Here is a 594-nt window from a genome sequence, read left to right as displayed (position 1 = left end):
ACATAATCTTTCTAGTAGTTCCAGAGAAATCGATGCAGTGAACACTCGCTACTACGATATCCATTAAACAATAACTCCCTTTATCGCGATCCTGTTTCATGGTCCCGGCGAACTTGCATTTGAATTAATGTCATTCTCCTCTCAATATACGATATTCTCTAAAGCAGGGGTGTCAAACTCGCGGCCCGAGCTGAGCATTTTTGCGGCCCAGTCAATATATCCGGGGCAAAGTAGAAATAAAATATAAATGTGAATTAGAAAAAAAACTAGTATATAAAATTAGAATATACTTTATTTATAAACTATAGGGGAGAGTGGGGTCAATTGTAACATTTTTTACTTAACTATTTTTAACTAACAAAAAATCCAATATATTATTAATATTAATTGACAGACGAGTAAAGTAGACTATCCTCTACTAGAAAATAAAAATAAATACCTTATTTTAAATGTTATTATATTAGTTATTAGCAATTTTTGACAGTCGTGCACTTGTTACAATTGTCCCCACTTACGGGGTCAATTGTAACAGTTCATAAATTCAACTAAAACATAGTTAATTATACATATTATCATAGTTGTGATATATTTTTT

Source organism: Parasteatoda tepidariorum, chromosome 7 (assembly GCF_043381705.1).
Source record: "Parasteatoda tepidariorum isolate YZ-2023 chromosome 7, CAS_Ptep_4.0, whole genome shotgun sequence".
Taxonomy (NCBI): Eukaryota; Metazoa; Arthropoda; class Arachnida; order Araneae; family Theridiidae; genus Parasteatoda; species Parasteatoda tepidariorum.
The sequence above is the reverse complement of the archived record's forward strand: the minus strand, read 5'-3'. Positions refer to the sequence as shown.